This window comes from Triticum aestivum, chromosome 5D (genome assembly GCF_018294505.1).
Source record: "Triticum aestivum cultivar Chinese Spring chromosome 5D, IWGSC CS RefSeq v2.1, whole genome shotgun sequence".
Lineage (NCBI taxonomy): Eukaryota > Viridiplantae > Streptophyta > Magnoliopsida > Poales > Poaceae > Triticum > Triticum aestivum.
The window spans coordinates 37909315-37925166 of record NC_057808.1 but is presented as its reverse complement, the minus strand read 5'-3'; positions in this window follow the sequence as shown (position 1 = coordinate 37925166).

Genomic DNA, 15852 nt, shown 5'->3' with positions numbered 1-15852 from the left:
TAGCGGTGCTTCTAAGACATAATATTTCTTGGCTGCTATGAGGATGATCCTCAGGTTCCGGACCCAGTCCGTATAGTTGCTGCCATCATCTTTCAGCTTGGTTTTCTCTAGGAACGCGTTGAAATTGAGGACAACGTGGGCCATTTGATCTACAATACATAGTGTAAAGATTTAGACTAAGTTCATGATAATTAAGTTCATATAATCAAATTATTTAATGAACTCCCACTCAGATAGACATCCCTCTAGTCATCTAAGTGAAACATGATCCGAATTCGACTAGGCCGTGTCCGATCATCACGTGAGACGGACTAGTCAAGATCGGTGAACATCTCCATGTTGATCGTATCTTCTATACGACTCATGCTCGACCTTTCGGTCCTCCGTGTTCCGAGGCCATGTCTGTACATGCTAGGCTCGTCAAGTGAACCTAAGTGTATTGCGTGTGTTCCGAGGCCATGTCTGTACATGCTAGGCTCGTCAACACCCGTTGTATTCGAACGTTAGAATCTATCACACCCGATCATCACGTGGTGCTTCGAAACAACGAACCTTCGCAACGGTGCACAGTTAGGGTGAACACTTTCTTGAAATTATTATAAGGGATCATCCTACTTGCTACCGTCGTTCTAAGCAAATAAGATGCAAAAACATGATAAACATCACATGCAATCAAATAGTGACATGATATGGCCAATATCATCATGCTCCTTTGATCTCCATCTTCGGGGCACCATGATCATCTTTGTCACCGGCATGACACCATGATCTCCATCATCATGATCTCCATCATTGTGTCTTCATGAAGTCGTCACGCCAACGATTACTTCTATTTCTATGGCTAACGCGTTTAGCAATAAAGTAAAGTAATTTACATGGCGTTTATTTAATGACACGCAGGTCATACAAAATAATAAAGACAACTCCTATGGCTCCTGCCGGTTGTCATACTCATCGACATGCAAGTCGTGATTCCTATTACAAGAATATGATCAATCTCATACATCACATATATCATTCATCACATCTTCTGGCCATATCACATCACATAGCACTTGCTGCAAAAACAAGTTAGACGTCCTCTAATTATTGTTGCAAGTTTTTACGTGGTTTGTAGGTTTCTAGCAAGAACGTTTCTTACCTACGTATGACCACAACGTGATTTGCCAATTTCTATTTACCCTTCATAAGGACCCTTTTCATCGAATCCGTTCCGACTAAAGTAGGAGAGACAGACACCCGCTAGCCACCTTATGCAACTTGTGCATGTCAGTCGGTGGAACCAGTCTCAGGTAAGCGTACGTGTAAGGTCGGTCCGGACCGCTTCATCCTACAATGCCGCCGAAACAAGAAACGACTAGTAGCGGCAAGAAGAATTGGCAAACTCAACGCCCACAACTGCTTTGTGTTCTACTCGTGCATAGTAACTACGCATAGGCCTGGCTCATGATGCCACTGTTGGGAATCGTAGCATAATTTTAAAATTTTCCTACGTTCACCAAGATGCATCTATGGAGTCTACTAGCAACGAGGGGAAGGGAGTGCATCTACATACCCTTGTAGATCGCGAGCGGAAGCGTTCCAATGAACGTGGATGACGGAGTCGTACTCGCCGTGATCCAAATCACCGATGACCGAGTGCCGAACGGACGGCACCTCCGCGTTCAACACACGTACGGTGCAGCAACGTCTCCTCCTTCTTGATCCAGCAAGGGGGAAGGAGAGGTTGATGGAGATCCAGCAGCACGACGGCGTGGTGGTGGATGTAGCGGGTCTCCGCAGGGCTATGCCGAGCTTCTACGAGAGAGAGAGAGAGGTGTTGCAGGGGAGGAGGGAGGCGCCCAAGGCTGTTGTATGCTGCCCTCCCTCCCCCCCTTTATATAGGCCCCTGGGGGGGGGGTGCGCCAGCCCCAAGAGATGGGATCTCAAGGGGGGCGGCGGCCACAAGGGGGGAAGGGGTTGCCTTGCCCCCCAAGGCAAGGGGGAACTCCCCCCGTAGGGTTCCCAACCCTAGGCGCATGGGGGAGGCCCAAGGGGGGCGCCCCAGCCCACTAGGGGCTGGTTCCCTTCCACTTTCAGCCCACGGGGCCCTCCGGGACAGGTGGACCCACCCGGTGGACCCCCGGGACCCTTCCGGTGGTCCCGGTACAATACCGATAACCCCCGAAACTTTCCCGGTGGCCGAAACTGGACTTCCTATATATAATTCTTCACCTCCGGACTATTCCGGAACCTCTCGTGATGTCCGGGATCTCATCCGGGACTCCGAACAACTTTCGGGTTTCCGCATACATATATCTCTACAACCCTAGCGTCACCGGACCTTAAGTGTGTAGACCCTACGGGTTCGGGAGGCATGCAGACATGACCGAGACGCCTCTCCGGTCAATAACCAACAGAGGGATCTAGATACCCATGTTGGCTCCCACATGTTCCACGATGATCTCATCGGATGAACCACGGTGTTGAGGATTCAATCAATCCCGTATACAATTCCCTTTGTCAATCGGTATGTTACTTGCCCGAGATTCGATCGTCGGTATCCCAATACCTTGTTCAATCTCGTTACCGGCAAGTCTCTTTACTCGTACCGCAATGCATGATCCCGTGACTAACGCCTTAGTCACATTGAGCTCATTATGATGATGCATTACTGAGTGGGCCCAGAGATACCTCTCCGTTACACGGAGCGACAAATCCCAGTCTCGATCCGTGCCAACCCAACAGACACTTTTGGAGATACCCGTAATGCACCTTTATAGTCACCCAGTTACGTTGTGACGTTTGGCACACCCAAAGCACTCCTACGGTATCCGGGAGTTGCACGATCTCATGGTCTAAGGAAAAGATACTTGACATTGGAAAAGCTCTAGCAAACGAAACTACACGATCTTTTATGCTATGCTTAAGTTGGGTCTTGTCCATCACATCATTCTCCTAATGATGTGATCCCGTTATCAATGACATCCAGTGTCCATAGTCAGGAAACCATGACTATCTGTTGATCAACGAGCTAGTCAACTAGAGGCTTACTAGGGACAGGTTGTGGTCTATGTATTCACACATGTATCACGATTTCCGGACAATACAATTATAGCATGAATAATAGACAATTACCATGAACAAAGAAATATAATAATAACCATTTATTATTGCCTCTAGGGCATATTTCCAACATAAAGCACTTCCTTTGCAAAAATTTCAGAGAGGGCAGAAACTTGCATTGGATCATGTGCTCAAATTATGATCTTTGGGGCATGGGTTTGGATGGAAATGGCAGAGATATAGCAAGTACAAGTTCCACAAATTATTTGGGAAATTTCCTTGCTATAAAAATGGTAGCTCCTTTGGAAACTGGCAGGAATGCAATATTGGCTTAAAATAAGAAAAGGAAATTTTCCTTATTTAATTATGGCCAATATATTTTCCAGAGCTTGGATTAGGCATAAATATCAACTCCACCAATTCTCATGAATTTAGGAGATGGATAGCTATGCCTTTGGATTTTATTCCTCAGAAGGGCAAGAAAAGGAATAAATCATAATTCAAAAATATTGCATGGGACTTGGCAATATTTTTGCATATCCAAGGATTAGAAGGATAGGAGGGTCTCTTGGAACAGATGGAATGATCAGCAGCTCAAGGAAAATGATGAATCCTTTGTAATCACAAATGCCACATTCAAATTCCAAAAATTTGGAATTAGGGTTTGAGAGGATTTGAGCTGGCGCAAAAGAGGGCTTGCCCACTGACAAAGACATGAGAAAGGTTTTGAAAGGTTGGAAATGATAAAATTTCTCAGAGTCATCCAGCAAACTCTGGAGAAAATTTTGAAAATGAGTGCCAGGAAGGAATAACAGCTCAAAAATTGATAACCCAATTTTGGGGCTGTTACACAAAGGGTGTTACTAGAGTCAATAATCTAGTTCACATCGCTATGTGATTAACACCCAAAGAGTACTGAGGTGTGATCATGTTTTGCTTGCGAGATAAGCTTAGTCAATGGGTCTATCACATTCAGAGCCGTATGTATTTTGCAAATTTCTATGTCTACAATTCTTTGCACGGAGCTACTCTAGCTAAATGCTCCCACTTTCAATATGTATCCAGATCGAGACTCATAGTCATCCAGATCGGTGTCAAAGCTTGCATCGACGTAACTCTTTACGGCGAACTCTTTATCACCTCCATAACCGAGAAATATTTCCTTAGTCCTCTAAGGATAATTTTGACCAATGTCCAGTGATCTACTCCTAGATCACTATTTTACTCCCTTGCCAAACTCAGGGCAGGGTATACAATAGGCCTGGTACACAGCATGGCATACTTTATAGAACCTATGGCTGAGGCATAGGAAATGACTTTCATTCTCTCTCTATCTTCTGCCGTGGTCGGGCTTTGAGTCTTACTCAACTTCACACCTTGCAACACAGGCAAGAACTCCTTCTTTGACTGTTCCATTTTGAACTACTTCAAAAACTTTTCAAGGTATGCACTCATTGAAAAAACTTATCAAGCGTCTTGATCTATCTCTATAGATCTTGATGCTCAATATGTAAGCAGCTTCACCGAGGTCTTTCTTTGAAAAACTCCTTTCAGAGCACTCCTTTATGCTTTCCAGAAAATTCTACATCATTTCCGATCAACAATATGTCATTCACACATACTCATGAGAAAGGCTGTAGTGCTCCCACTCACTTTCTTGTAAATACAGGCTTCACCGCAAGTACGTATAAAACCATATGTTTTGATCAACTCATCAAAGCATATATTCCAACTCCGAGATGCTTGCACCAGTCCATAGATGGATTGCTGGAGCTTGCACATTTTATTAACACCTTTAGGATTGATAAAACCTTCTGGTTGCATCATATACAACTCTTCTTTAATTAATCCATTAAGGAGTGCAGTTTTGTTATCCAGTTGCCAGATTTCATAAAATGCGATGCTACCTCTTGAGCACTGCGTTGGTTTTCCCTTGAAGAGGAAAGGGTGATGCAGTAAAGTAGCGTAAGCATTTCCCTCAGTTTTTGAGAACCAAGGTATCAATCCAGTAGGAGACCACGCTCAAGTCCCACGCACCTACACAAACAAATAAGAACCTTGCAACCAACGCGATAAAGGGGTTGTCAATCCCTTCACGACCACTTGCAAAAGTGAGATCTGATAGAGATGATAAGATAATATTTTTGGTATTTTTATGATAAAGACTAAAAGTAAAGAAAGCAAAATAAATGGTAATAGAAATAACGGTAGATTAATATGATAGAGAATAGACCCGGGGCCCATAGGTTTCACTAGTGGCTTCTCTCAAGAGCATAAGTATTACGGTGGGTAAAAAAATTACTGTCGAGCAATTGATAGAATTGAGCATAGTTATGAGAATATCTAGGTATGATCATGTATATAGGCATCACGTCCGTGACAAGTAGACCGACTCCTGCCTGCATCTACTACTATTACTCCACACATCGACCGCTGTCCAGCATGCATCTAGAGTATTAAGTTCATAAGAATAGAGTAACGCTTTAAGCAAGATGACATGATGTAGAGGGATAAACTCATGCAATATGATATAAACCCCATCTTTTTATCCTCGATGGAAACAATGCAATACGTGTCGTTTCCCCTACTGTCACTGGGATGGAGCACCGCAAGATTGAACCCAAAGCTAAGCACTTCTCCCATTGCAAGAAAGATCAATCTAGTAGGCCAAACCAAACTGATAATTCGAAGAGACTTGCAAAGATAACCAATCATACATAAAAGAATTCAGAGGAGATTCAAATATTATTCATAGATAATCTTGATCATAAACCCACAATTCATCGGATCTCGACAAACACACCGCAAAAAAAGATTACATCGAGTAGATCTCCAAGAGAATCAAGGAGAACTTTGTATTGAGATCCAAAGAGAGTGAAGAAGCCATCTAGCTAATAACTATGGACCCGAAGGTCTGAGGTAAACTACTCACACATCATCGGAGGCTATGGTGTTGATGTAGAAGCCCTCCGTGATCAATGCCCCCTCCGACGGAGCGCCGGAAAAGGCCCCAAGATGGGATCTCACGGGTACAGAAGGTTGCGGCGGTGGAAATAGGGTTTTGGCTCCTCCCCTGTTGTTTTCGGGGTACGTAGGTATATATAGGAGGAAGAAGTAGGTCGGTGGAGCCACGAGGGGCCCATGAGGGTGGAGGGCGCGCCCCCTGCCTCGTGGCCTCCTCGTTGATTGCTTGACGTCCACTCCAAGTCCTCTGGATCACGTTTGTTCAGAAAATCACGTTCCCGTAGGTTTCATTCCGTTTGGACTCCGTTTGATATTCCTTTCCTTCGAAACACTGAAATAGGCAAAAAAAACAACAATTTGGGCTGGGCCTCCGGTTAATAGGTTAGTCCCAAAAATAATATAAAAGTGTATAATAAAGCCCATTGAACATCCAAAACAGATAATATAATAGCATGGAACAATCAAAAATTATAGATACGTTGGAGACGTATCAAGCATCCCCAAGCTTAATTCCTGCTCGTCCTCGAGTAGGTAAATGGTAAAAACAGAATTTTTGATGTGGAATGCTTCTTAGCATAATTTTCAAGTAATTCTTTTTATTGTGGCATGAATATTTAGATCCGAAAGATTCAAGATAAAAGTTTAATGTTGACATAAAAACAATAATACTTCAAACATGCTAACCAAGCAATTATGTCTTATCAAAATAACATAGCCAAAGAAAGCTCAGCCCTACAAAATCATATAGTTAGGCCATGCTTCAATTTCGTCACACAAAATGTTCTCATCATGCATAACCCTGATGACAAGCCAAGCAATTGGTTCATACTTTTTAACGCGCTTCAGCCTTTTCAAGCCCTACGCAATACATGAGCGCAAGCCATGGATATAGCACTATGGGTGGAATAAAGTATAATGATGGGGGTTATGTGAGAAGACAAAAAGGTAGAAAGTCTCACACTGACGCGGCTAATCAATAGGCTATGGAGATGCCCATCAATTGATGTCAATGAGAGGAGTAGGGATTGCCATGCAACGGATGCACTAGAGCTATAAATATATGAAAGCTCAACAGAAGAAACTAAGTGGGTGTGCATCCAACTTGCTTGCTCACGAAGACCTAGGGCATTTTGAGGAAGCCCATCATTGGAATATACAAGCCAAGTTCTATAATGAAAAATTCCCACTAGTATATGAAAGTGACAACATAGAGACTCTCTATCATGAAGATCACGGTGCTACTTTGAAGCATAAGTGTGGAAAAAGGATAGTAACATTGTCCATTCTCTCTTTTTCTCTCATTTTTTTCTCTTTTTTTTATTTTTTTTGTTGGGCCTTCTCCTTTTCTTTACTTTGGCCTCTTTTTTTATTTAGTCTGGAATCTCATCCCGACTTGTGGGGGAATCATAGTCTCCATCATCCTTTCCTCACATGGGACAATGCTCTAATAATGATGATCATCACACTTTTATTACTTACAACTCAAGAAAATTACAACTCAATACTTAGAACAAAATATGACTCTATGTGAATGCCTCCGGTGGTTTACCGGGATATGCAATGAATCAAGAGTGACATGTATAAAAAATTATTAAAGGCGGCTTTGCCACAAATACGATGTCAACTACATGATCATGCAAAGCAATATGACAATGATGGAGCGTGTCATAATAAACGGAACGGTGGTAAGTTGCATGGCAATATATCTCGGAATGGCTATGGAAATGCCATGATAGGTAGGTACGGTGGCTGTTTTGAGGAAGATATAAGGAGGTTTATGTGTGATAGAGCGTATCATATCATGGGGTTTGGATGCACCGGCGAAGTTTGCACCAACTCTCAAGGCGAGAAAGGGCAATGCACGGTACCGTAGAGGCTAGAAAATTGTGGAAGGTTGAGAGTGCGTATAATCCATGGACGCACATTAGTCATAAAGAACTCATATACTTATTGCAAAAGCTTATTAGCCCTCGAAGCAAAGTACTACTACGCATTCCCCTAGAGGGATAGATTAGTAGTAAAAGACCATCGCTCGTCCACAACCGCCACTCATAAGGAAAGCAATAAAAGAAAACCTTATGTGTCAAAATTGTCACACAACTTTTACCATACGTGCATGCTACGGGACTTGCCAACCTTAACAGAAGTATTTCTCAATTTCACAATTACTCAACTAGCACACTCTAATTGTAACATCCCAAACTTTCAATTTGGAATGTTATATATAGGTCATTCATGCATATCATATTTTATTGCCTTTTTCGTTTGCGATCCTTGAAATTCTAAGCAACTCAAGGACCCACGGAGAGAGTTGGGGATTTCACTGTTTTTGTATTTGATTTTTATCAAATATCGAAACAAGGATCAATTTGGTTTTAATTGTTTTTCTCTCCGAAATTATTTCATGTTAAAAATATATGAGAGGAGATAATATGACTTCTCCAAAACAAATGAAATATTGGAGGAAAAATTTTAGAATCAAATAAATAAACTTTATTTAGATTTTATTTGCAATTTTATTTGAATTAGGAAAAAATATGCATATTTCAAAATTGCATTTTAGGGCTAAGAAAATGTTCACCCTGTTCTAAATATCTTATTTAGATGGTGAAAATTTGTTTTGGTATTTTTAGATTATTATTATTTTTCTAGAATTTTATCTTTGGCGGAATATGTTAAAAAAATTCCACCGGACCGCACTGGGCCGAGGCCCAGCCGCCAGCCCGCGCCGCCTTCCCGTCCCGTGCCGGAGAAGGACTCGCCGGAGGAGTCCGACGCTGCCTCCGCCTCGTCGCCCCCTGCCCCAAGCCACGCCCCCTGGCCCCTTTTTATGCCGCCCACCCCGCCGCCTCGACCCCCACCACCACCAGCCGCCGCAAGCAGCAGCAGCCGCAGCCCGCGCCCGCCGCCGCCCGCTGCTCCATTGCCCGCTCCACCGAGCCGCCGTCCCGCAAGAGTGCCTCGCCTCGCCGGAATCCGTGCCACCGCCGACGGATCTCGTCGTTCGTTTTTTTTTGGTTTTTAGGTAAAACCCCGGTTTTTTTTCAAAAACCCTAGTTGCATTTTTTTATTTTACCGGTTCGGTTTTTCTCGGTTCGGTAGAATAGCGGACGTTCGTCCGTACGTTCGTTTTAACTAACGCTGTTCGTCCGTTAGCCGCAGACAGTGAACGTTCGTTCGTTAGCATGTTCGTCAGTTTTTCTTTTTCCAGGGTTTTCCGCGATTATTTTTCGATCCGATTTTGCCCTAAACTTTGTTTTAGTTTATCTTTTCGCTCGTTTATCGGAATCAGGTGATTCAAGCGCCTAGATCTTCATCTCGAAGTTCTCTTTCTATTTAACCAACTGGAACAAGATTTTGGTACTGTAAAATTTGACTTTAGTCCAGATTAGTAAATGGATCTTGTTTCTTTCGTGGTTTGAGTTTCGTTGCTCCGTTTGATTTGATTCTTTTTGCAAACCGGAGTTCTTCAGTTGAAATTTCTGGTTAGATCTTCTTATTTGAGTTTTACCCGTGTATCTTTGCTTGATTGCTTATGTATGCTATCGTTTGTTTGCGATAGAATTTCCGGAGTGCGAAGCGTGCTACTATGAGTCACTAGGTTTTGCGGATCGTCAGCAAGGCAAGTAACACATTGACCATACTCTTTTCATACCCAGTTTTTATGCATTAGTTCCAATCCTCAAACATTGCATGATTAGGATGTGATTAACATGTGGGTATTGGGAAGTAGATGATGAGGTAGATCATATTGCCATGTTTATTATCAAACCCTTGGGAGTTACTTGTACGTTATGCTTATATTGCCATGCTATGCTCGTACACGTGGTTTGGTTTGAGAGATCCATGACAGATATGAGTGTTTAATTAATGGTTAACTTAAGGTGGCAACTTTAATACACATCTGGGTGGATTGCTTGGGGGCACCTGGAGAATCCAGTGTTGTCCTAGGATATCCCAGAGTACCTGTGTGATCATCCTACGGTCCACCACCCAGGCTCAAAGGGATCATAAGGTTATTCATGCTAGAAACTTCTGTGTGCAGCCACAAGCTATTATGGGCTCTAGCATAGTTGAGTAAGTTGCATGACCTCTTCCAGTGGTAGGCTAGCAGATGTAGGGGATGTAGGTTGGTACTGTCTACCTAGGGTTAGAGTTATTGCTTCTGAAAGACTGTGTCTCGGTCATCCGTTTCTCAAACACCATGTAGTGCGAGAAATCCAACGGAGGAGATCGAGTCTTGTGGGGAAAAGTGCGCAAACCTCTGCAGAGTGTATAAACTAATCATGGTTAGCCGTGTCCCCGGTTATGGACTTCTTGAGTATCTGGTTCTTGGATTATCATATGGATCTCATCACTCTAAATTAATTTTGTTGGGTTGATAATTACTTTTAATTGGGATTGAGTTGGAGGAACCTTCTTAATGTTGTTCAACTACCATGATAGTTAAATAAAATATATTCCTTTGTTGTAGGAAAAAATTGGCTTTTCGCAAAACATATTACCTTACAGCCTCCACCAGCCATATATGCATATAGTGATAGCCTTTATCTGTTCATTACTCTACTGTGTTACATTGCCAGCACATTCCATGTGCTGACCCGTTTTTGGGCTGCAACGTATTATGTTGCAGACTTCTCAGACGAAGAGTAAGGTTTGCTAGGCCGTTGTCGTGCACTCAGCCATGCCATTGGAGTTGATGGACTCACTTTATCTTCCAAGCCTTCCGCTGTTATCGTTTTTAGATGGCCTTAAGCCATATTTATTGTAATAAGTTCTCTATGGAGACTATCGATGTAATAATTGTGTGATTGCTACTCTGTTATAAATCCTTCGAGTACTGTGTGTGTCAGCATTACCGATCCAGGGATGACACTGAAGCACAGAGACTTGACCGTCTGAGGTCGGGTCGCTACAAGATGGTATCAGAGCACACGCTGAATGTAGGACACAACCACTAAGATGAGCCATAGGTCACTCTTCTCTACACATTTCTGACTCCTCTCCATTTTCCACTCTATAGGATGGCGGACTCAAGGAACAAGTTTGCACAACCGGATGAAGACACACCCTTTGGACGACACTTGAAGGAAGTCACTAGGTACCTGAACATCGGAATACCAAGCTTCACCGGGACCTACACCGCCACTTTACCAGAAGAGGAGCGTTGGATGATTCGAGTTCAAGTTCCAAGAAGGACGTTCATGCCAGTCATTGAGCCCATAGAGTTTTCCTTTGATGCACCAACCTGGAGTCTAGGCAAAAGCATGGCAGCCCACATTGCTATGGGTCGTATTGGAGAAGTCTACAAACAGGAGCTGAAGGACACTATCTACCAGATATGTGGGCGCCAAGATGAGAAATGGGAGATGATCAGCACCCGGAAGGACAGGTCCATTGCAGCTTTCATCCAGGAGTTAAACCAACACATTCGACGCCAGGAGAACCAGATGTGCGCTAGTATGATGGATTTGAAGACGATGACCAGGAACATGGAGCTAGAAGAGGAACTCAAGTCTACGCGCGATGGATACGAGGAGGAAATCGCAATACTATTGGAGAACAATGATGACCTGATTAAGAAGCTCGGAGTATTCCTGGGAGACCCCGCACCAGGAAGAGATGACGACGAACCCAAGGAGATACGTTTTGAAGACTACATCATCATCGACGACACCGACCCCGACCCCGACAGTAGTGATGTTGACTATGAAGACGAAGCTGGAGCAGATATCATGGAGTCTTCCACCGATCAAAATTTCTAGTAGACCACCATATGATCAAGTAGTATTTTCCCCCATGTAGTTAGATCGATTGTATGCCCTTGCTTGATGGATTGAGTGATATGATATGATTGTGTTTGTCTCATGATCATATGGGTAGTGCTTTCTCACTAGACCTCATTCTATTCTAATCTCTTCCCTCTAAACCCATCAGATGCCTCTGAGATGTGATACCGGATTTGTCTTCGCACCGGAGCTCACTCAGTTGATCTAGCAACAGAATGCCTTGATGCAGTTGTTAGTTCAGAACCAAGGCAACAACAAAAACAACAACAACAACCCACCGCCACCACCTCTAGTTGACAACTTAGCCCGTTTTCTGAGGTTGCAGCCGCCGGTGTTTTCCAGTAGCACCGAGCCAATAGTTACGGATGACTGGCTACGCAGGATTGAAGGGAGTTGACCACCGCAGGTTGCACAGATGCTGAGAAGGTTGCCGCACATCAATTGGATGGACCAGCAGCCTCATGGTGGGAGAATTACACAACCACTTTCCCTATAGCCAATGTCACTTGGGAGCAGTTTCAGCAAGCATTCCGTGCAACCCATGTCTCAACTGGAGTAATGAGCATGAAGAAGCATGAGTTTCGCAACTTACGCTAGGGGAACCGTACTGTAGCCCAGTACGTGGATGAGTTTAGCAAGTTATCTCGCTATGCCCCAGATGATGTGGCCACAGATGCCGCAAAGCAGGAGAAGTTTATGGAAGGGCTGAACGATGAGATGAGTATGCAGTTGATGGTGGCAACCTTTAACAACTACCAGGAGTTGGTAGATAAGGCTATTATGATTGAAGGGAAGAAACAGCAGATTGAGAGCCGCAAGAGGAGGTATGGACAAGGGAAGTACAATTCAGGAGCTCAGCAGAAACCCCGCTTTACCCCGAACTCGGGAGGACTTACCCATAACCATGGAGACCACACCCACAATGGAGGAAGCTCTCATAATCATAATGGCCCAAAGAATGGGAATGGAAATGGAGCAAACAGCAATCAGAACCGCTCTAATCCAGCCACGCGCGCCAAGAAGGACCTAAGTCACATTACTTGTTTCAAGTGCGGGAAGACTGGACACTACGCCACTGAGTGCCCTGAGGCGAAGAATGGAAACGGCAATGGAAGCTCTGGGAAGAAGCCCAACCCTTTCAATAGGGGACAAGTGAACCACGTGAACGTGGAGGAGGTTGAAGAACATCCGGATGCAGTTATCGGTAAGTTTTTGGTTAAGTCATTTACCGCTCTCGTTCTTTTTGATATTGGTGCATCGAATTCATACATTTCAAGGGGATTTGTGGACAAGTTTAAGTTACCCACCCTAGCCCTTAGGACACCTTTGCTAGTGAGCTCACCCGGTGCAGAGTATATGGCCAGCCGATGGTGCGACCGGTTACCCTTAACCATTAGCAACCATGTTTTCCCCTCAGACCTAATAATTTTGGAATCACAAGGATTGGATGTGATGCTGGGAATGGATTGGCTATCAAAGTATGGAGGAAACATTGATTGCGCTAGCAAGTCAATTCTGCTCACTACCCCAGAGGGAAAACGGATTAAGTATGTATCCAGGCATGCACCTAGGAGGACCCAAGTAAATTCCCTCTCCGGAATTGTCCAGGAGGAAGTGCCTGTTGTGAAGGATTACCTGCATGTTTTTCCAGAGGAGTTACCAGGCATGCCGCCAGATCGAGACATTGAGTTCTTGATAGAACTGTTGCCAGGCACCGGACCTATATCAAAGAGACCCTACCGGATGCCGGCAAATGATCTAGAGGAGATCAAGAAGCAGATTAAGGAGTTATTGGAGAAGGGTTACATCCGACGAAGTTCATCAGCATGGGGAGCCCTAGTGCTCTTGGTTGAGAAGAAGGATGGATCATTGAGGATGGTTGTTGATTATCGAGCATTGAATGAAGTGACGATCAAAAACAAGTACCCACTGCCAATGATCAATGATTTGTTTGACCAGTTGCAAGCAGCTAAAGTGTTCTCGAAGATCGATCTGTGATCAGGATACCACCAGTTGAAGATTCCAGAAAAAGATATACCCAAGACAGCTTTCACCACAAGGTACGGGATTTATGAGTACACAGTTATGTCATTTGGATTGACTAATGCCCCTGCTTACTTCGTGAGTATGATGAATAAGGTGTTCATGGAGTTCTTGGATAAGTTTGTTGTGGTGTTCATTGATGATATTTTGGTATACTCAAAGGATGAAGAGGAACACAAGGAGCATTTGCGTTTAATGCTCGAGAAGCTCAGGGAACATCAGTTGTATGCCAAGTTCAGAAAATGCGAGTTTTGGTTGAAGGAAGTTGGATTCCTTAGACATGTTATATCAGGAGAAGGTATAGCAGTAGACCCCACCAAGGTCCAGTCAGTCACTGAGTGGTTAGCACCCACCTCAGTTGGAGAGATCCGCAGTTTTCTTGGACTCGCAGGATATTACCAGAGATTCATTGAGAATTTCTCGAAGATTGCAAAGCCCATGACAGAGTTGTTGAAGAAGGATACCAAATTCAAATGGACAGAAGAATGTGAGGCCAATTTCCAGGAGTTGAAGAAACGTCTGACTACAACCCCAGTGCTGATTCTGCGGGATATACGCAAGGATTTCCAAGTGTATTGCAATGCTTCACACTTAGGACTTGGAGGAGTGCTTATGCAGGATGGAGGAGTTGTTTCGTATGCCTCACGTCAACTTCGACCGCATGAGTTGAATTATGCCACGCATGATTTGGAGTTAGCAGCTGTAGTGCATGCACTAAAAACCTGGAGACATTTCCTTATTGGAAACCGTTGTGATGTGTACACGGATCATAAGAGTTTGAAGTACATTTTCACACAGAAGGAGCTAAACCTCAGGCAGAGGAGATGGTTGGAACTTATAAAGGATTATGATATGAAGCTGCACTATCATCCAGGAAAGGCCGATGTCGTAGCAGACGCTTTGAGCCGGAAGGGTTATGCCAATACCCTAATAACAGGAGGATTGCCAAAGGAGTTAGCCGAGGATCTCAGGGAACTTTGTTTGGAGATTGTTCCTAGAGGTTTTGTTGCAGCAATGGAAGTTCAGTCGACATTGTTGGGAAAGATTCGTGAAGCTCAGAAGGATGCACTACAAAAAAAAGACACATCCGTGACATTTTGGGCCGAACGAATTTTTTTTCTGTCATACATATGACACTTCTATGACGATAATTGTGACAAAACCCGGTATCATCATAGATGTGGTGGGCTCCTACTTCTATGACAAAAAATCATGAGAGAAAATGGGCTTTTCGTCCTGGGCGGGCCGGAGACGCAGCTGCATGACATTCTTTGGGCTGTCCATGACGGAAAAAACCGTGGTAGAAGCGAGGGCGAGGAAAATTTCGGGGAGTTCCCGGTTACGGTGGGAGGTCGGGGCCGAGCGATGCGCGTTTCTCTCGTACATGTACGCGCGTGTGTGCGAGGCGTTGGCTCTAACTGAACCCAAGCGAGGCGTTGGGCTCTAACTGAACCCGAGCGATTGCACTGCAGGCTACGCGTTACTGAACCCGAGCGATCGATCGATGGTTGTTAACTAAACCCGATCGAGCAATTCCTTCGCTACTGCTGCTAACTGAAGCCGATCGATGCTGCCTCTGGATGAACAGTGAGCGTTGCGGGGGGGGGGGGGGGGGGTTGGATGAACAGTGAGCGGTGGCGTTGCCTCTGGATGAACAGGACCCCGTGGTCTGGTGGAGGGCTGGATGAACAGTAGACGGTGGAGGGGTGCCCATGGAGGGGTGGTTGAACAGGACCCCCTGGTGTGGAGGGCTGGATGAACAGTAGACGGTGGAGGGGTGCCCGTGGAGGGGTGGTTGAATAGGACCCCGTGGTTGGGAGGGCTGGATGATCAGTAGACGGTGGAGGGGTGGTTGAACAGTAGCCGGTGGAGTAGCGTGCGGTGGAGGCTGGATGAACAGGAGCCCGTGGAGGCTGGAGGAGGTCGACGGTGGAGATGAACAGTATCTCGTGGAGTCCCGTTTTGCGGTACGCCACACCCCTCCCGATGAACAGGACCCCCGTTTCGACCG